The sequence below is a fragment of the Coregonus clupeaformis genome, unplaced genomic scaffold (genome assembly GCF_020615455.1).
Source record: "Coregonus clupeaformis isolate EN_2021a unplaced genomic scaffold, ASM2061545v1 scaf2489, whole genome shotgun sequence".
NCBI classification, from domain to species: domain Eukaryota; kingdom Metazoa; phylum Chordata; class Actinopteri; order Salmoniformes; family Salmonidae; genus Coregonus; species Coregonus clupeaformis.
Window position 1 is genome coordinate 939 of NW_025535943.1, and position 21,551 is coordinate 22,489.

A 21,551-nucleotide genomic window follows, 5' to 3' on the forward strand; every position below is an offset into this window, starting at 1 on the left:
TCTCTCTCTCTCTCTCTCTCTCTCTCTCTCTCTCTCTCTCTCTCTCTCTCTCTCTCTCTCTCTCTCTCTCTCTCTCTCTCTCTCTCTCTCTCTCTCTCTCTCTCTCTCTCTCTCTCTCTCTCTTTCTCTGTCACACACACACTCTCTATGCCCCTCTCCCACCGCTCTCCATTATAACCCCACCTCCATCCCTTTTCCCTCCCTCCCTCCCTCCGTCGCTCTCGCTCTTGCTCTCACTCTCGCTCTCCCTCTCAGCCAGGACACTCCACACTGGATGAGGGCTACGGTAGCTGACAGGAAAAGCAGCAGCTGTAGAGGGCATTGGATTTGACTCTGGCTCTCTCACTCTCAAAGAGAGCCTTTCCTACCAACAATACCTGCGTCAAATCAATGTAAGGATACTCCTAGCAGCACAGTGAGTAACTGTCATTTACCACAGTACGTGATATACTCAGTTAGTCACTAACGCTAATAACCTAATGTTATTAGCATTATTAGTGTACTGTCTCTGTGTCTATGCTACTGTAGTTAGCCTCTGACTCTGTTTGCGTTCATTGTCCCTGAGAGAGCCGGCACAGAGGACTTCTGTGTTTGTTCTTCTCCCCTCCCTGCAACTTAGTCATGTCAATACATTTGGGGCCGACTACACAAATTGACTGGAAGCTAGAGATGTGTGTGATAGAGATGTGTGTGTGCTTGTGTGTGTGTTTCAGTATGCTTTCAGTCTAATGAAAACGTTGCAAACATTGACCAGAAGCACAGTAAAGAAGCCTGTTATTTGGAAGATCATGGAGGCTGAGGTTCATTTCATAGCTGATGTACTGTGTTGTCATGTGTGTATTGTTGGTCTTTATTAGGTTGCTAGGTTGTGTAAGAGCCTTCAGAAGTACTGTAGGCCTGTTGAACCACAGGTTGATTTGGTTGTAGGCCTGTTGAACCACAGGTTGATTTGGTTGTAGGCCTGTTGAACCACAGGTTGATTTGGTTGTAGGCCTGTTGAACCACAGGTTGATTTGGTTGTAGGCCTGTTGAACCACAGGTTGATTTGGTTGTAGGCCTGTTGAACCACAGGTTGATTTGGTTGTAGGCCTGTTGAACCACAGGTTGATTTGGTTGTAGGCCTGTTGAACCACAGACAAATATCTTGTGAGCTGGCAGAGTGGTTTCAATTTGTAATACCGTCTTCCTACTAAAAACGACAAGAAAAAAAGTAATACAGTGTAGTAGTCCATGGTATTTGTGCAGAGTAAAGTTAATATGAGTTGAATTGCATCTTGTGTGAAAGTCTATTTTAGCCACATTGTATCTGCAGCAATTCACACTAGTGCAGACCATATGTGTGCATGATAAAGGATATAGTGAGTGCATTGGAGTTCCAAACTACCCAAACCATCATATCCAGGCTCTGTCGTAGACGGCCGCGACCGGGAGACCCATGGGGCGGCGCACAATTGGCCCAGCGTCGTCCAGGGTAGGGGAGGGAATGGCCGGCAGGGATGTAGCTCAGTTGGTAGAGCATGGCGTTTGCAACGCCAGGGTTGTGGGTTCGATTCCCACGGGGGGCCAGTATGAAAAATAAACTAACTGTAAGTCGCTCTGGATAAGAGCGTCTGCTAAATGACTAAAATGTAAAATGTAATGTGCTCTCTCTTCAAATACAACCATATGGCTAAAATAGCAACTCTCTATATGTTAGCATATTAGAGGTAGAATGCCACTCTGTTAAGCTTGAATAGTCCTACTTGTCTTCTTAATGTGGACAGTGAATGACATTACATTGATGAGAATTACCACTTGACAGACATAATGATTACAGTGTGCGACTCCCAATCCTTCATCCTCTCATCACTTGTAGCTTTTGGTCACAGACTCTTGTCTCTAGCTACAGGGTGTGCAGGCTTTTGTTGCAGCCCAACACTAAGTCAACTGATTCAACTGATCAAGGTCTTTGTGAGTAGTAGATTCATCCAAACACGTCATTGGGTATGTTAGAGCTGGGCTGGAACAAAAGCCTGCACCCTTGTAGTAGCTCTGTAGGAGCAGGGCTAGTGACCTTTGTCTCCCGAGTGGTGCAGTGGTCTAAGGCACTGCATCGCAGTCCTAGCTGTGCCGCTAGAGATCCTAAAATAAAATATGCACAAACTGTAAGTCACTCTGGATAAGAGCGGCTGCTAAATAACTAAAATGTAAATGTCTACACTGAGAGAATCAGCTGAGACTGAGAGTGTGTTGGTATTTAGGTTTAGGTATTTAAGGCCACTTTCTATTCACACTGTAGTTGGAGTCCGGATATAGCTGTTCCAGTTGTCTGGGTGACTAGTGGGTTGTAAAAATAACCAGTCTCTGTCCAAGTAAAGGTTCTCCTGATACAGTGCTGTTGTTTCTCTCTCTCTCTCTCTCTCTCTCTCTCTCTCTCTCTCTCTCTCTCTCTCTCTCTCTCTCCCCCTTCTGTCTCTTTTTGTGTCTCTGTATCCCATGCCCTATACATGCCTCTGGATCATAGCTGTATTCATTAGCTTGTAACAAATCTTCTAGATAGAGGTCATTTTAAAGATACTTGCTGGTGTCTGTGTAGTATCGCTCTCTAGCTTTCTTACTCTTTCGCTCTTTCTTTCTTTCTTTTTTCTCCCTCTCTCTCTCTCTCTCTCATTCACTCTCCTGTTTTGTCTTTCACTCATACTAGACTAAGTGTTTCTCTCTCTCTCATTCACTCTCCTGTTTTGTCTTTCACTCATACTAGACTAAGTGTTTCTCTCTCTCTCATTCACTCTCCTGTTTTGTCTTTCTCTCATACTAGACTAAGTGTTCCCTCATTTGCTTTGTGTGTGCTTTGTGGAAAGTTATCTCTCCCCTCATATCCTGCCTTTTGTCATGACTCATGACAGGCTTGGTGATTTGCATTGTGCATTGGTTTGTGCCTGATCATGTCAATAGTATCTGTGGCTGCATCTCTGTAGATGCAGAGGCTTCAATGTTTGTCCAGACTTTGGTTTCGTCTGTACCATCCATAGGATCTTTTCTAAAAGAGACCAAACAGACATAACAACAGATGTCATATAATCATCACACAAGTCATTTTCAAAGTATCCAAAGTATCCAAATAGTGCGTATTGTTAGATAGGCAGAGCCATGAGAATAACTGAAACATCACTGTGGAAATGCACAAACAATGATCTGCAAATGCTTTGTCCTACTCCTTTCCCCTCTATTCCCTGTGCCAGAGTTTAAACAATATACATTTAAGAGACACCACACCTTTATCAGTGAGGCGGTTGATAGACTGGGTCTTTATGGGAAATAGTACAATGAGGAAGTTAATGGTTAACCAATCAGTGCTCCCAGTTTGAGTTAATGGAGATTGCAGTGCGTTTAGGGGAAGTTGCTTCATAGGAATGAGAGCAAAGTGTCTGTGAGAAGACCTATGTTGACAGGGTGTGATAGATGTGATGTCATCTGTTGGATGGGATGATGTCTGTCAGTTAGTCTTTTTGTTGTTGTTGTTGTCATTTATCAGACGCTCATATCCAGAGCGACATACAGTAGTGAGTGCATACATTTTCTTATTTGTTCATACTGGTCCCCTGTGGGAATCGAACACACAACCCTAGCGTTGCAATGCGCTGCCAACTTAGCCACACGGGACTATATGTCATGGCAGTCTGTTTACAGGGTCCATGACTTTGTAAACAGTTTTGATCAGGTTAGCGATAGCAGGGGAAGCTGTTTGCAGTCACGGCGACTGCTAACTGGGGAAAATATTAGGCTTGAGGGGATTGACAGGAGTTGTGATATTCTTTAGAACATTTATGACTTTCCTTGTCCTCTGAGAAGCTTGAATTTGTTTTATTGTATTGGACTCAGGAAACTTCGCTTACTTTAAAGGTAGACTCAGCGATATGATGTAGGTTGCAGAATGTGAACAGTATAGTGGGCCAGTTTCCGCAACAACTAAGAGCGTTGAAGCGTGAGGCGAAGTCTTGCATCTCACTTATCTCAATATCTGCGGTGCTGCTCGTGGCAACGTCACTTAGCTGAGTCTACCTTTTAAATTGAGATATAATTGAGTCATAATTGCCTTGTGACTTGATTAATCAGGTTTGTAGTGAAGGCAGTTCAGCCATGGTAAGTGTGCAGAAGGTCTCGTAGGCATTGTTTATTGTTTGGGGAGTGAACACCGTGTCTAGATACTCAACTGATACAACACAACAGCTTATCTCTGACCATGAGACAGACAGTGGCTAAGGTCATCTGTTTGAAATGAGACTCTAGTAGCGACATGTCTCTGCATTCTCCTCGCCCACCACAACCCATGTTGTCTGGCTGCTTGGCTCCAGAGATGCGTATAGTATTTACTTACTTACTCAGGCCTTTTACTCCACCTGGATCATAGGCCATCGACTATTTTAATAGTTAATTTCCTGCTTTTTATTAGTATAGTGTGTTGACTAATTATTGTATTTTCTCAGTTTTCGATGTCTTTCCACAATTTAGTTTGAAGGCTTACCTAGTAGGAACTAATGTTACCTGTTCTATTTTGGGGGACACCTCTCTATGGTCGTGTCTACACTTGACACTTACATGCGACTTCTGCTATCAGAATACGAAGATTGCATTGAAAAGACGTGTCTAGATGCATTGTGGTCTGATTGTGTTCAGATCTGGCTGACCACTTCAGGAGATGGTCAGGGATGAATTGTGTGCAGATTTCTCCTCAGTCTGAATGCAATCAGGCTACCGAAAGCGCATACAGTGGGCGACGTCATCAGCACTCCGCCCATAAGTCTCTTGAAAATGTGTGTTTTAGGACCGAGAGGCACCTTTTCATTATAACGTTGGAGGAAATACGTTCCTAGCGTGTGGGGAGCATGTTTACTGGCCTCATAAATGCTAGCCAGCTAGTTAATATTTAGAACAATTATTTTCTGTTTGGCTAGAGTTATGCTAACCTGTTTGCAATCCCTTTAGTTTCACTTGCTAGCTTGCTGGCTAGCTACAGAGGTAAGCTAGCTAGTTAGCTACAGTAGTTAGCTACTGCCATCAGTTGTTGTTGTGTTATTATCATATTTAGCCTATTCTACCGTTTACAGAATGCATATTGGCATTTTAATATATAGTGCGGGAAAAGGGAATCCGGACAAAATGTGGACACATTTTAAATGTAGGTGTAGACGCATGATGTGTTCGGAATTCCATGATCAGAACTCCATGATCAGAATACAAAAACAGCATTAACTGTCAAGTCGAAACACGGCCATATGGGAGCACCACTCCAGTATGATTCCACTATAATTAGCCTGAACCCTAGTCATTAGAAAGGCTCTAATCTCGTCACCCAGAACCAAATCTCATGTGCATGCTGGCTGGTCAGCTACTTGATTTAAGCCTGTCAGGAGAGACTATCTCAGGGTAGAGTTTAATAATTCAATGGTGGCTATCATTCAAGCACTAGTTTATCTGGCCATTTATCTGATCTAATTATCCCCTAGTGCCCTCACTGCCCTGCCTGGCCACCACAGTAATGGACTGTGTGGCACCACTTGAAGTAAATGAGGCCAGTTATGGGGTCAGTTACACCCTCAGTGAAAGAGCTTTGAAGTTATTGGATAGAAGCCCTGTCCGGGTACAGAAAACAAGTTTCATCACTGATACATTGTATCCAATTTGTAAGTCGCTCTGGATAAGAGTGTCTGCTAAATGACGAAAATGTAAATGTAATATTAGCTTGTGTGGGGGTGATCTGGCTTAGATTTACTAAAGCGATCTCAAAGGTGTACTTCCTTTCTTGTTCTTATGTGGAAGTCTTAAATTGTTTGACTTTGATTGTTCTACCTTTTCCTGTTGTATTCCCTCTGGGGGAAAAAGGTGCAGATTTCGCTCTAGGTCAAAGGGTCTTGTAAATCTTGCCCCATTTTAGTGCAGAGCTTTTCTCTGGTTTGTGGTTAAAGTACAAACTTCTACCTTGAAGTTGAATAATTACGTACTTTCCATTTGAATAAAATCCTTACTGGCAGAGGCATCAGTTGGGCTTCGTCACATGACCAAACTGTTGCCCGGGCGACCATGGGTCCAGAGTCCTTAGCCCTCTCAGCCAATTAGAGGTGAGATTGGCATTTGACAAGTCTCTCCCTCTCAGGTTTGCAAATTCTGATTTTGTTATTCAATCTGGTGGTGACAGGCTAAATCGAGTGTGACCCATTCATCTCTTTCTTCCCTCTTTCCTAAGGGCTCCTCTCCTCCCCCCTGTGCCCTCTCTCTCTGTCTGTTTGCCCACTCTTTCCTACCCCCTCCCTTCCCACTTTCCTAAGTACTGTACCCTGCAAGTGTCCCTCCTCCCTCCTAAACCCTCTCTATCTGTCTCTTTTCTACCCCCCCCCACCCTCCCTCGCTTCTTTCTCTAGCACCCTCATCTGCCCTTCCTTCCTCTCTTGTTCCTGTGTGACTCCACACACGTACACACCCCTTCTGAACGGCCAAAGAGCACCTAAGACAGGCTTTTCCAACCGGCGTTTACGAGTTCAGCGTGAGTCCTCTGGAAGGTCAGTCAGACTCAGAATGACATCCATTACAGTTACAGAGTTACACTTATAGTGACTTATTGAAGTTCACTCAGAAAAGTCACCTTATTATTCCTTTACTTTTGGAACTGCTCATCTTGGATGAACGGCCTATGCAACTATAACACATTAAGGTAACGTTTTAACTTCTCATTTACATTAGGAAAGGAGTTTGCATTCCTTGAAATTCAGATTGAAGTAACTTTCCTTGTTTGAGTTGAATCACGTAGCATACTGTAAACATTTATTTCTGTGCATTCCACATTTCTCAAGATGAGAGTAACTTGTATAGGCTACATAAAAAATAGCCTGGATGTTTGATTATATCCTTATGGATATACTGTACAGAACACATCCTCAGGGCTCAGATGTTTTTGGCTTTGTCCTTAGTGGACCAGTCTTCCGCACCCCACTGTGTGTGTTTGTCTATGGAACTGGACAAATATTTTCTCACAGTTCCTGTGGATTCTCTGGACTGTTCATTTGCTGGCAGATCTGGGGAGCGAGGGCCTAGTGGAGCCCAGGGTTGTACAGCATAACAGCATGTTGGGCAGCATAACAGGGTCTTTCACTTGACATTCTGCCTGGCCCAGTGACAACCACACACAAACAGAGACCGGGGGAGATGGCCAATAACCATGCCCACTGGTGACCCCTCTAAATGGGATACAAGGCTGCGCTTGGCTGGGTAGTTAATAGACCCACAGTGTTACAGTACAATGCCTGCCAACTTGGCCTTTGCAGCATGTAAATATGACAGAAAAGATGTGTGTGTGTGTGTGTGTGTGTGTGTGTGTGTGTGTGTGTGTGTGTGTGCGTGCATGGGCACACTCCATTTGTTTTGTGTGTGAGACTGTGTGCTGCAGGTTAGTTAAGTGCCAGTACCAAATGCCAATTGATTCCCCTCCATCTTTTTATTTGTCATTTAAGATGTGGGAATAAGACATTTATAATTGTATAATAACATTATATTTTGGACTTCATCCATGCGTCCTTATTTTGCATCCTTATTTTTTCTAGTGAAAAACACAAGTACTACTTATCATTCTAGTCACTAGACACGACATACAACAGAACTACCTCACCAGACATTATGCATCATGGTAGTGGGGTTTCAATTTCAATTTCAATTTCAATTTTATTTTATATAGCCCTTCTTACATCAGCTAATATCTCGAAGTGCTGTACAGAAACCCAGCCTAAAACCCCAAACAGCTAGTAATGCAGGTGTAGAAGCACGGTGGCTAGGAAAAACTCCCTAGAAAGGCAAAACCTAGGAAGAAACCTAGAGAGGAACCAGGCTATGAGGGGTGGCCAGTCCTCTTCTGGCTGTGCCGGGTGGAGATTATAACAGAACCATGCCAAGATGTTCAAAAATGTTCATAAGTGACAAGCATGGTCAAATAATAATCAGGAATAAATCTCAGTTGGCTTTTCATAGCCGATCATTAGAGTTTAAAACAGCAGGTCTGGGACAGGTAGGGGTTCCATAACCGCAGGCAGAACAGTTTAAACTGGAATAGCAGCAAGGCCAGGCGGACTGGGGACAGCAAGGAGTCACCACGGCCGGTAGTCCCGACGTATGGTCCTAGGGCTCAGGTCTCTCAGTTGGCTTTTCATAGCCGATCATTTAGAGTTGAAAACAGCAGGTCTGGGACAGGTAGGGGTTTCGTAGCCGCAGGCAGAACAGTTGAAACTGGAATAGCAGCAAGGCCAGGCGGACTGGGGACAGCAAGGTGTCATCATGCCCGGTAGTCCTGACGTATGGTCCTAGGGCTCAGGTTCTCAGAGAGAAAGAGAGAACGAGAGAATTAGAGAGAGCATACTTAAATTCACACAGGACACTGGATAAGACAGGAGAAGTACTCCAGGTATAACCAACTAACCCCAGCCCCCGACACATAAACTACTGCAGCATAAATACTGGAGGCTGAGACAGGAGCGGTCCGGAGACACTGTGGCCCCATCCGAAGAAACCCCGGACAGGGCCAAACAGGAAGGATATAACCCCACCCACTCCGCCAAAGCACAGCCCCCGCACCACTAGAGGGATATCCCCAACCACCAACTTACAATCCTGAGACAAGGCCGAGTATAGCCCACAGAGGTCTCCACCACAGCACAAACCAAGGGGGGCGCCAACCCGGACAGGAAGATCACGTCAGTAACTCAACCCACTCAAGTGACGCACCCCTCCCAGGGACGGCATGAAAGAGCACCAGCAAGCCAGTGACTCAGCCCCTGCAACAGGGTTAGAGGCAGAGAACCCCAGTGGAGAGGGGAACCGGCCCGGCAGAGACAGCAAGGGCTGTTCGTTGCTCCAGCCTTTCCGTTCACCTTCACACTCCTGGGCCAGACTACACTCAATCATATGACCTACTGAAGAGATAAGTCTTCAGTAAAGACTTAAAGGTTGAGACCGAGTCTGCGTCTCTCACATGGGTAGGCAGACTGTTCCATAAAAATGGAGATCTATAGGAGAAAGCCCTGCCTCCCGCTGTTTGCTTAGAAATTCTAGGGACAATTAGGAGGCCTGCGTCTTGTGACCGTAGCGTACGTATTGGTATGTACGGCAGGACCAACTCGGAAAGATAGGTAGGAGCAAGCCCATGTAACGCTTTATAGGTTAACAGTAAAACCTTGAAATCAGCCCTTGCCTTAACAGGAAGCCAGTGTAGGGAAGCTAGCACTGGAGTAATATGATCAAATTTCTTGGTTCTAGTCAGGATTCTAGCAGCCGTATTTAGCACTAACTGAAGTTTATTTAGTGCTTTATCCGGGTAGCCGGAAAATAGAGCATTGCAGTAGTCTAATCTAGAAGTAACAAATGCATGGATTAATTTTTCTGCATCATTTTTGGACAGAAAATTTCTGATTTTTGCAATGTTACGTAGATGGAAAAAAGCTGTCCTTGAAACAGTCTTGATATGTTCGTCAAAAGAGAGATCAGGGTCAAGAGTAACGCCTAGGTCCTTCACAGTTTTATTTGAGACGACTTTACAACCATCAAGATGAATTGTCAGATTTAACAGAAGATCTCTTTGTTTCTTGGGACCTAGAACAAGCATCTCTGTTTTGTCCGAGTTTAAAAAGTAAAAAAGTTTTCAGCCATCCACTTCCTTATGTCTGAAACACAGGCTTCTAGCGAGGGCAATTTTGGGGCTTCACCATGCTTCATTGAAATGTACAGCTGTGTGTCATCCGCATAGCAGTGAAAGTTAACATTATGTTTTCGAATAACATCCCCAAGAGGTAAAATATATAGTGAAAACAATAGTGGTCCTAAAACGGAACCTTGAGGAACACCGAAATGTACAGTTGATTTGTCGGAGGACAGACCATTCACAGAGACAAACTGATATCTTTCCGACAGGTAGGATCTAAACCAGGCCAGAACTTGTCCGTGTAGACCAATTTGGGTTTCCAGTCTCTCCAAAAGAATGTGGTGATCGATGGTGTCAAAGGCAGCACTAAGGTCTAGTAGCACAAGGACAGATGCAGAGCCTCGGTCTGACGCCATTAAAAGGTCATTTACCACCTTCACAAGTGCAGTCTCAGTGCTATGATGGGGTCTAAAACCAGACTGAAGCATTTCGTATACATTGTTTGTCTTCAGAAAGGCAGTGAGTTGCTGCGCAACAGCTTTTTCTAAAATTTTTGAGAGGAATGGAAGATTCGATATAGGCCGATAGTTTTTTATATTTTCCGGGTCAAGGTTTGGCTTTTTCAAGAGAGGCTTTATCACTGCCACTTTTAGTGAGTTTGGTACACATCCGGTGGATAGAGAGCTGTTTATTATGTTCAACATAGGAGGGCCAAGCACAGGAAGCAGCTCCTTCAGCAGTTTAGTAGGAATAGGATCCAGTATGCAGCTTGAAGGTTTAGAGGCCATGATTATTTTCATCATTGTGTCAAGAGATATAGTACTAAAACACTTAAGTGTCTCTCCCGATCCCAGGCCCTCGCAGAGTCTGTGCAGATCCAGGACAGCTAAGCCCTGGAGGAATACGCAGATTCAAAGAGGAGTCCGTAATTTGCTTTCTAATGGTCATGATCTTTTCCTCAAAGAAGTTCATGAATTTATCACTGCTGAAGTGAAAACCATCCTCTCTTGGGGAATGCTGCTTTTTAGTTAGCTTTGCAACAGTATCAAAAAGAAATTTTGGATTGTTCTTATTTTCCTCGATTAATTTGGAAAAGTAGGATGATCGAGCAGCAGTGAGGGCTCTTCGGTACTGCACGGTACTGTCTTTCCAAGCTAGTCGGGAAGACTTCCAGTTTGGTGTGGCGCCATTTCCGTTCCAATTTCCTGGAAGCTTGCTTCAAAGCTCGGGTATTTTCTGTATACCAGGGAGCTAGTTTCTTATGACAAATGTTTTTCGTTTTTAGGGGTGCAACTGCATCTAGGGTATTGCGCAAGGTTAAATTGAGTTCCTCAGTTAAGTGGTTAACTGATTTTTGTCCTCTGACGTCCTTGGGTAGGCAGAAGGAGTCTGGAAGGGCATCAATGAATTTTTGTGTTGTCTGAGAATTTATAGCACGACTTTTGATGCTCCTTGGTTGGGGTCTGAGCAGATTATTTGTTGCGATTGCAAACGTAATAAAATGGTGGTCCGATAGTCCAGGATTTTGTGGAAAAACATTAAGATCTACAACATTTATTCCATGGGACAAAACTAGGTCCAGAGTATGACTGTGGCAGTGAGTAGGTCCAGAGACATGTTGGACAAAACCCACTGAGTCGATAATGGCTCCGAAAGACTTTTGGAGTGGGTCTGTGGACTTCTCCATGTGAATATTAAAATCACCAAAAATTAGAATATGATCTGCTATGACTACAAGGTCTGATAGGAATTCAGGAAACTCAGAGAGGAACGCTGTATATGGCCCAGGAGGCCTGTAAACAGTAGCTATAAAAAGTGATTGAGTAGGCTGCATAGATTTCATGACTAGAAGCTCGAAAGATGAAAACGTCATTTTTTTTTGTAAATTGAAATTTGCTATCGTAAATGTTAGCAACACCTCCGCCTTTGCGGGATGCACGGGGAATATGGTCACTAGTGTAACCAGGAGGTGAGGCCTCATTTAACACAGCAAATTCATCAGGCTTAAGCCATGTTTCAGTCAGGCCAATCACATCAAGATTATGATCAGTGATTAGTTCATTGACTATGACTGCCTTTGAAGTGAGGGATCTAACATTAAGTAACCCTATTTTGAGATGTGAGGTATCACGATCTCTTTCAATAATGGCAGGAATGGAGGAGGTCTTTATCCTAATAAGATTGCTAGGGGTGAACACCACCATGTTTAGTTTTGCCCAACCTAGGTCGAGGCACAGACACAGTCTCAATGGGTATGGCTGAGCTGACTACACTGACTATGCTATTGGCAGACTCCACTAAGCTGGCAGGTTGGCTAACAGCCTGCTGCCTGGCCTGCACCCTATTTCACTGTGGGGCTAGAGGAGTTAGAGCCCTATCTATGTTGGTAGATAAGAGGAGAGCACCCCTCCAGTTAGGATGGAGTCCGTCACTCCTCAGCAGGTCAGGCTTGATCCTGTTTGTGGGTGAGTCCCAGAAAGAGGGCCAATTATCCACAAATGTTAGATTGGATACAGTAGGTTGGATACAGTAAAACCCAGACCTACAGTATGTATATGACCTTGCTGCTCCCTCTGACAGCTGTAAGTGAAGGGAGTGGATGGATGTGGCAGGAGTGACCAGAGCAATACACCCAGTTAATTAAGGGGGTTGGAGAGGGGGAGGAAGGAGGAGAGATTGTCATTCTCATCTGTCTCTTGAGTGGGTGTGTGTGCAGACAGCTGAGTGTGTGTGTGTGCACGCTTGTGCGTGTGTCACATGTTTTGTCTACCCACATGCAAGGTCAGTACTTTATTAACCCATTGCACTAATAGTCCTCATACAATATTCCCTTGACTCAGACTGCAATACATAGCTAATGTATTGTATAACATCCACTATCCTTTACCACTGGCCTTGATATTGCCTAGGTCTGATGTATCTAAACACTAACAACCACTATATGACAATAAAACTGGATGTGACAATTATTTAGAGTTCCATCAATAAACTAAGGCTACTTTTGCTGTCCATTGTTAGAATGTCCTGAATACTCCCCCCAAGCCATTTTCTCTTTGAATTATGTCACTAGCCAGGCTATTCAGTTACAGAACAATTGCCCACAGCATTTCCTGGCAGACATGTAGGTGAATGTGATATGCCTTATGAAGAGGGAAGCTCTTGTTTCTCTTTGCTTTTGTAAACAGTATGAATGAGCATTTACTCTAATACAGGTTGCAGCTAGCCTTAGCAGGCAGTCCTAGTTGGAATGTACAGTACTTTGTATTATGCCTCGTAAAGCTTTTTTTTGTAACTATGTTGGTTTAAATGTCATAAGGTGGTGTGTTGTGCCCCGGTTGTAACTTGATCTGTGTGTAGCTTTGGCCAGGGTAACTCTAGCTTTCTGACCCTAAAAACTCAGGGGAAAGGCCAAGCCTAGTGAGACAATTGGAGCATGTATGGCACTGTACATGGCTTTAAAAAGATTAAGATGCTTGTAAATTAGTGGTTCAAGTCTGAAGTAAGTTTTGTTTTAACTGGTCCTTAAACTTGACCTATATCTGTATGTCTTTTAACCAGGTTGTTATAGAAAATGAGAGTATCATTTCAGTATCTCACCTGGAAAAACAGGTGAAATACATTTCATTAAAGGGATGGGAGTTTTCTTGATACATCAATATTTGATGGCCTTCCATGTTAAAATGTAAAACGTCATTTAATGTTATGCTATTCCATACTAAAACGTGATGTTGCTAAATTAAAGATGGTCGGTTTGAATTAATCTCTAACCAGGTTTCCATACAACCTTTTTATGCGAGTAAAGTACATGTCGGATTAAAAAAATTGTAATGACAAGACTGATGGAAACAGAACATGTCCAAATGTCGACAAAACAAAATAAACTAGGCAAGGTGGGATCTTTTTGTCTCGGCAAAATGAATTATCAGAGAAATGTTGTTGGAAGCGCTTTTATGCAAATATTGATATAATAACCATAATGTCAAAGTACATTTGGAGTCATGCATGCAGTTTATTAGGCTACAGATGAAATAAATTAAAATGAACTTCACAGGGTGTTGAAAGTGCAATGTAATGAGCTTGATTTTCATTTCTAATAAATATCGAGGGTCTTATTCTGGTGACATCAATGCTTGACTGCCGTTTTACAAATATAAATAATATCGCTCTTTTGGCGCAGATTCAGTAGCCTACTGTATATGTGCGCTGTTGGCTAGAGAGCACGTGCCAATACCAGAGTGGGCACATTCGCTATGTATCGAATTGTTTTTGTGATAAACCCATCAATAGAGTTGAAAATGCGATGGAAATCAATGTAACTTGTATTTTTAACTGCAAAAGGTATTTTGTTGTGCATTACGTCATCACACACCTTTTAATCTGCAACAAATCAATTTGATGGAAACACATCTCTGGTGGGAAAATGTTTTTATGCGGATTTTAGAATATTCCCATGAAAATCTGTCGCCAATTGAATGGAAACCAAGCAACACTCACACTTTTGTTCTCTCTCCCTCTCTCAGACCAGCGTTGGTACCAGATGTGCGGTCAGCCTGCTGTTTCTCCCTGATCCACCAGGGGGCCTCAGTCCCTTACAGGGACAAGCCCTGAGTCCTCCACCCTCACCCTGAACACCCCGGCTCCAGTCAAGCTGTCCCACCCTCATCCCTCTCCCTCTCCTCCTCATTGCTTCTTCTTGCCCCCACACTCCCCACTGGACCCCCTGTCAACCCTCTCCCTTAATTGGGGGCAGGAGGAGGCGTCCGGGGGCCTCGATGAGGAGACCCTGCCCCTCTATGAGGGCCTTAATATGGATTGGGACCCCCTGGAAAGAGTGGATAGGGGAAGCCATGATGTGTCCACCCTCACTGGTAGGTCACAGTGAATGAATGTAGTAGATGGGTTATAGGGGATTGGATAAGGGGTTAAGTTTCATGTTGGACAGCACTTGTTAGAAGCTAGTGGGAAGATGGGTCTCTTAGAACCATTGCAGGGGACATTAGATTGGAATATCATCCTGCATCCAGGAATAGTGTTCAATTACATATTTTTTAACGTAATGCATTGTAATGTGATGTGGGAACTGTGTCATCCAGTCAGTGCCTCAAGGGGGCAGCAGAGACTTGTAGATTTCAGAGTGGTCAATCCAATGTGATTGAATGCTGCCCATATCTCCCCTGCCACACACTCATGTCCCTCCCTCCCTCCCTCCCTCCCTCCCTCCCTCCCTCCCTCCCTCCCTCCCTTTCTACTGTCAGAACTTTGTTCAGGTGGCGATAGTGAGGTGGAGATAGTGAGCCTGCTGTCTGAGGGACTGCCTAACTACACTCTGCGGGCGGACTGCATGTTTGGCTACGACCACGACGACTGGCTCCACACCCCTCTGCTGCCCCCGGAGGTCGCCCTGGGACTCACGCACGACCAGATAGAAGAGACGCTCAAGTACTTCTGTAAGTCCCCCACTCTGTCCACGCTAGGCATCTAACACAGGAGAAGGCAACTTTGGTACTGGAGTGCCAAATGTACCACACCTGATTTTGCTAGTTAATCACCTCACCAACTGAGCTTGGATGGGAATCAACCAGTTCAATCCAATGATGAGTTGACCCATGTGCAGCGGCTGGCTTGAGTGAAAGCACCTACCTGGTCTCCTAGATCTAAATCAGGCCCCGTATTCATAAGAGTTTCAGAGTAGGAGTGCTGATCTAGGATCAGGTCTGCCTGTTTATATAATCTTATTCCTTATGAGCTAAAAGGCGAAACTGATCCTTAATCAGCACTCCTACTCTGAGAGATGCTTTATGAATACGGGCACCAGGGGTGAACGTAAGGCAGTACAGTCCGGTATAGCGTCCCGGTAAAATAAATAGTGGGGGTACGCCTTACCGGTAAAACACGAGCCTATCACAATAATTCAAACAAAATGTCAAGAAAACAGTAGGCTATATTACACCATTATTTATCATTACCACATGTCAGAGGCATGAACAGTTCGCGGATGGACTTGAAAATGTCTGGTATAGCCTACGCTCCAAAATGCGATGTGATTCGACGAAAACACTGACATTTTGCCAAGGCAGAGATGAGTGGCCAACACTGAGACGCACATGGACAGCAGTGGAGGCTTACATTCGGGCCTAATGACAATCACCAAATGTCATTATACTTTTTGGTGTTTTGTGTAACAGATGTTTCTTTCAATTCACCACTGTTTGGAGGCTGGAAATATGTTGCTAATGGATGAACGTGCACGGGTAGCCTAGTAAAACAGCCCTTTGAAGCAGGGCTGGATTAATGCAGGGGTTTACCTGGGCTGAAACTGAAATACCTTATTTACATAAGTATTCAGACCCTTTGCTATGAGACTCGAAATTGAGCTCAAGTGCATCCTGTTTCTATTGATCATCCTTGAGATTTTCTACAACTTGATTGGAGTCCACCTGTGGTAAATTCAATTGATTGGACATGATTTGGAAAGGCACACACCTGTCTATATAAGGTCCCACAGTTGACAGTGCATGTCAGAGCAAAAACCAAGCCATGAGGCCGAAGGAATTGTCCGTAGAGCTCCGAGACAGGATTGTGTCGAGGCACAGATCTGGGGAAGGGTATCAAAACATTTCTGCAACATTGAAGGTCCCCAAGAACACAGTGGCCTCCATCATTCTTAAACGGAATAAGTTTTGAACCACCAAGACTCTTCCTAGAGCTGATCGCCCGGCCAAATTGAGCAATCAGGGGAGAATGGCCTTGGTCAGGAAGGAGACCAAGAACCCGATGGTCACTCTGACAGAGCTCTAGAGTTCCTCTGTGGAGATGGGAGAACTTTCCAGAAGGACAACCATCTCTGCAGCACTCCACCAATCAGGCCTTTATGGTAGAGTGGCCAGACGGAAGCCACTCCTCAGTAAAAGGCACATGACAGCCCGCTTGGAGTTAGCCAAAAGGCACCTAAAGATTCTCAGACCATGAGAAACAAGATTATATGGTCTGATGAAACCAAGATTGAACTCTTTGGCCTGAATGCCAAGCGTCACGTCTGGAGGAAACCCGGGCACCATCCCTATGGTGAAGCGTGGTGGTGGCAGCATCATACTGTGGGGATGTTTTTCAGTGGCAGGGACTGGGAGACTAGTAAGGATCGAGGTAAAGATGAACGGAGCAAAGTACAGAGAGATCCTTGATGAAAACCTGCTCCAGAGCGCTCAGGACCTCAGACTGGGGCGAAGGTTCACCTTCCAACAGGACAACGATCCTAAGCACACAGCCAAGACAACGCAGGAGTGGCTTCGGGACAAGTCTCTGAATGTCCTTGAGTGGCCCAGTCAGAGCCGGACTTGAACCTGATCGAACATCTCTGGAGTGATCTGAAAATAGCTGTGCAGCAACGCTCCCCATCCAATCTGACAGAGCTTGAGTGGATCTGCAGAGAAGAATGGGAGAAACTACCCAAATACAGGTGTGCCAAGCTTGTAGTGTCATACCCAAGAAGACTCAAGGCTGTAATTGCTGCCAAAGGTGCTTCAACAAAGTACTGAGTAAATAGTCTGAATACTTATGTAAATGTAATATTTTGTTTTTATATACAGTGAGGGAAAAAAGTATTTGATCCCCTGCTGATTTTGTACGTTTGCCCACTGACAAAGAAATGATCAGTCTATAATTTTAATGGTAGGTTTATTTGAACAGTGAGAGACAGAATAACAACAAGTGATCCTAATCTCAGCTTGTTACCCGTATAAAAGACACCTGTCCACAGAAGCAATCAATCAATCAGATTCCAAACTCTCCACCATGGCCAAGACCAAAATCCAGAAAATCACATTGTATGATTTTTAAGTAATTCATTTGCATTTTATTGCATGACATAAGTATTTGATACATCAGAAAAGCAGAACTTAATATTTGGTACAGAAACCTTTGTTTGCAATTACAGAGATCATACGTTTCCTGTAGGTCTTGACCAGGTTTGCACACATTGCAGCAGGGATTTTGGCCCACTCCTCCATACAGACCTTCTCCAGATCCTTCAGGTTTCGGGGCTGTTGCTGGGCAATACGGACTTTCAGCTCCCTCCAAAGATTTTCTATTGGGTTCAGGTCTGGAGACTGGCTAGGCCACTCCAGGACCTTGAGATGCTTCTTACAGAGCCACTCCTTAGTTGCCTTGGCTGTGTGTTTCGGGTCGTTGTCATGCTGGAAGACCCACCCACAACCCATCTTCAATGCTCTTACTGAGGGAAGGAGGTTGTTGGCCAAGATCTCGCGATACATGACCCCATCCATCCTCCCCTCAATACGGTGCAGTCGTCCTGTCCCCTTTGCAGAAAAGCATCCACAAAGAATGATGTTTCCACCTCCATGCTTCACGGTTGGGATGGTGTTCTTGGGGTTGTACTCATCCTTCTTCTTCCTCCAAACACAGCGAGTGGAGTTTAGACCAAAAAGCTCTATTTTTGTCTCATCAGACCACATGACCTTCTCCCATTCCTCCTTTGGATCATCCAGATGGTCATTGGCAAACTTCAGACGGGCCTGGACATGCGCTGGCTTGAGCAGGGGGACCTTGCGTGCGCTGCAGGATTTTAATCCATGATGGCGTAGTGTGTTACTAATGGTTTTCTTTGAGACTGTGGTCCCAGCTCTCTTCAGGTCATTGACCAGGTCCTGCCGTGTAGTTCTGGGCTGATCCCTCACCTTCCTCATGATCATTGATGCCCCACGAGGTGAGATCTTGCATGGAGCCCCAGACCGAGGGGTGATTGACCGTCATCTTGAACTTCTTCCATTTTCTAATAATTGCACCAACAGTTGTTGCCTTCTCACCAAGCTGCTTGCCTATTGTCCTGTAGCCCATCCCAGCCTTGTGCAGGTCTACAATGTTATCCCTGATGTCCTTACACAGCTCTCTGGTCTTGGCCATTGTGGAGAGGTTGGAGTCTGTTTGATTGAGTGTGTGGACGGGTGTCTTTTATACAGGTAACGAGTTCAAACAGGTGCAGTTAATACAGGTAATGAGTGGAGAACAGGAGGGCTTCTTAAAGAAAAACTAACAGGTCTGTGAGAGCCAGAATTCTTACTGGTTGGTAGGTGATCAAATACTTATGTCATGCAATAAAATGCAAATGAATTACTTAAAAATCATACAATGTGATTTTCTGGATTTTTGTTTTAGATTCCGTCTCTCACGGCAGTGTATCAAATACTTGTTCTCCCCACTGTATATATATATATAAATTTGCAACATTTAAAGTTAAATTTCTTAAGTTAAATTACAAATCTTTACGACTAGGCCCACAAAGATCATATTGAATTGATGGGGATTATATATTTAATTGTATGTTTAGGCCCATATATCTTTTTGGGACACACGCAAATGCATGCACATATAGGAGTTCCCGTACCGGGAAGATATTTGTTCTACTTTCAGCCCTTACGGGAACTGATGCTTAGAAATACACAACTTGATGTACTATACCTGTGGCACTCAGGAACAGGGCTGCCTACTCCCAAAGCTATTGCATGTACCCCTGTGGAGGCATGTCTTATATTTCAGGTTTGAGAACATGTTATCCACTATCTAGTGTCCTAACCTGGTAAAATGAGGTCCTCAGTTGAATATGTACTGAATGTCCGGCAGGGCTATTCAATTCCGGTCCTGGAGGGCCGAAACACTTCTGTTTTGCATTCTCTCGTTCTAATCAGGGACTAATTCAGATTTAGGACACCAGGTGAGTGCAATTAATTACCAGGTAGAAACAAAAACCAGAAATGTTTTGGCCCTCCAGGACCGGAATTGAATAGCCTACAGCAATTCCATCTTAAAGTCCTACTGTGAATTGACCCCTCACATTTGCTTTGTAATTGGTCAATGGAAACGTGTACACAGATTACACATATCCTTTAATCACTGGACTTTATACTATAACATTGATGTGATAATCTCTCTCTCTTTTGCCATTATCAGGCCATCCATATGGTGTGGATCTAAAGAGCTTGTGGACTGTCTCCTTGCCTGTAAGACAAATACAATTGGAAGAAAAATATATCTCAATACACAGTGTATGCATTAGTAGTGTCCGCAAGAGAAGACATTGATTGTGAATAAGTAGCAATATGGGCTGCAATAATATATCTGATATTGGACCAATTTATCCTGGTGTGTTTAAAATTACATCTCAAATCACACTTGAAAACATCCTCATAACAGAACCACACAGTGGTGGTGACTAAATGATTGGAGTTGGATGGTGTGGTATGGGTCCAAAGGGTTTGGTTGGCGGCACGTTGCCAACAGGAAGTACTGTAGATAATGACCATGGTCAACCCCTGCTAGTTTATCTTCAACTCTAAATCTGAGGTGAACATTCTTCCTATCAGTCTGACGTAGATTCAGAGTTAAGGTCTGGCTGAAGATTTTATCTGTTTCAATTGTCCTTTCAACAAAGTGTTTTCCCTTGACTATCCTACGTAGACGTGGAAAAACAAATCTAATGAGATTTGTAAATGTTTTTTCAACAATATTGTGATTGTTTTAATGGGGTCATGTTATAAATGTAAATGCTAAAATATGAGCTAGAGATAGATATGGGTGGAATTGATCATAGTCACAAGATTCTAGGAAGAAACAATTGATTCGGTACATGGAAGCCTGCATATTGTATCCCTCAACAGAACAAACACTGAGTTTACCCAAATCCAACACTCAACATGATCATGCTACTGACTATTACAATGCTACTCCACTGTCATAATCACCTTAAAGGGTCACTATAATATCAGAATCTCCATTTATCAATACTGTACAGTAGTCCACGTATGTATGTATGTATGGTCTGTTTAGTAGAGGAACTGACAGAAGCCCCAACCCCCCTCTGGTGACTTTAGGGGAGGTGTCTAATCCTCTAGCCCCGTTCCTTCTCTTGATGCTTGGGGCCACAGATGCCAAATGCCACTAAACTGATTAGCCTCTTAGCTATAATCAGTTTCCTTCTGCACCTCGAGTCCAGAACAGACTTTACCAGTAGCCTTTACAAAGGGCTTGGCCCTGAGCACTGACTGCTCTTCCGACGCCACGGTGACACTGACTGTATTCTTTCGTCACTGTGTTGGACTTGGTCGTCCTAGCAACCCATCAGTAGTGTACATTTTCAAGATATCTTTGTGAGCATAGTCTAGACCAGAGAGGTGTCAGAAAGGTGACAGGTTGAAAGCTCAGAGATTGGGTTTGCTGTGTAAACAGTGTGTATTTGTGGCCTTTGGTGTCATTTTTAGAGCGACATCCTGAAGAGGTTAATGTGAAAGCAAGTCGATGGTCTCAAATATAGACAGAGTTTTTAGATTGGTTGAACATGTTGGCCAGGTCTCCCCTGTTTATTTTACTTCAATGGGACAGCCTGGTGACAAAGGTTGAAGAAATTAAAATATACGTTGCCATGCATTCGCAAAACAAAACAAGTGGGCGCCTGCTAAACAGACGATATGCCAGTCTTTTCTGACTGTGTGATATTAACAAAGATGGCATTTTCTTGTATCTGATGCAGTCTATGTTATTAGGAAAGCATACAGAGCTTTAGTTGGGCACAGCGACCGGATTTCACCTGTTGACTTCACATTGGCACAGAAGTCTGAATTGGTGTTAACCTCAGTGTTAGTTGGATGTTTTCAACTTCTGACCTCATCGGTGCGGTTCTAGGGTTGCTAAGATTGCATGGCTAACTCCCCCATTAGGCAGGATAGGCTATACCGTCCTTTCACTCAAGTAGGGCTGGGACGATACCAGTATCGCAATATTTAAAAACCTGCTGTATGTAAAATATTGTGTACTATAGCTTGGAAAATAAATACATGTGACTCTGGATGACAAAATAATAACGTTAGGGCTGTTTTCCTAAAGA

At 43.9% G+C, this 21,551-nt stretch overlaps 1 pseudogene; it reads left to right on the forward strand.

Moving 5' to 3' along the window:
• Nucleotides 1-254: 254 nt before the first annotated feature.
• The window catches only part of LOC121532981, a 48,701-nt pseudogene continuing 27,404 nt past the window's right edge, over nucleotides 255-21,551 (forward strand).